Here is an 834-nt window from a genome sequence, read left to right as displayed (position 1 = left end):
ACCACTGGACACTGGATCTCTGTGAAAAAGAAACTTAGAAGAACTTTTCAAAGCAGTAGTTTGGTAGAAGCACGTGTGTCTGTCATTCTCTATAGCTAATACTGTTTTTTTTTTTTTAAATAAAAAAGAAAAGGCTGTATTGGGGGAACTTTTCATCATAATTTTAGAATATTTTTAAAAACTATGAAACAATTGGTTTTAGAAGTTTGACATTATATATTCTTTCACTTTTAATAACAAGCATTTCTCTGTTTGAAATACACTAGTTTGTCTTAAAGGTTTTTTTTTTTTTTTGAGAGGTTTTTGCTATAGGGCACGTGCCCTTGCCAGACAGAGAGAAAAAGAGAAGAGACAGAAAGTGAGAAATCACCCCCCAGGAGGGATGGCCACACCGTAATCCCTTCTCCTCCATTCTCCTCTCGGGATCTTGAGCATCCACGCATATGGCGCCCAGCGTGAGTTTTAAGCCACTGGGTCCGGGACGTGAACCACGGTTGACTACATAGGAGTCCAGCGACATAGCCTTTATGCTAACTGCTGGTCCCTGTAAAGTTTTTAATAAATTTTCTAGAAAGTTAGAATGTAATATGGATTAATTTCTTTTTAATTGCCAAAGGATGCATGTTCTTGCCAAAGAGAGACAGAGAGGGAGACAGTGTACTGCAATAGGACGTAGTCACACCAAAATTATTCCTTCTCCCTATCTGCATCCTTTCAGGTTGGGGTCACATGTGCACTCATGCCCTATGTCATGCCCTATGTATTTATTTTTTTAAGAGAAGTTTTTGCTATAGGGCGCATGTGCTTGCCAGAAAGACAGAGAGAGATGGACAG

At 39.2% G+C, this 834-nt stretch overlaps 1 protein-coding gene across 1 annotated transcript in view; it reads left to right on the top strand.

Annotated features, from left to right (window-relative positions):
• Nucleotides 1-834, top strand: part of LOC102478698 (fibrocystin-L) — a gene marked incomplete at its 5' end in the record, with an annotated part of 91,619 nt that overhangs the window by 36,709 nt on the left and 54,076 nt on the right. The window lies entirely within an intron of this gene.

The sequence above is a fragment of the Tupaia chinensis genome, unplaced genomic scaffold, assembly GCF_000334495.1.
Source record: "Tupaia chinensis unplaced genomic scaffold, TupChi_1.0 Scaffold138854_1, whole genome shotgun sequence".
Taxonomy (NCBI): Eukaryota; Metazoa; Chordata; class Mammalia; order Scandentia; family Tupaiidae; genus Tupaia; species Tupaia belangeri.
Note: the sequence above shows the minus strand (reverse complement) of the source record. Positions and strands in the feature narration are given on the sequence as shown.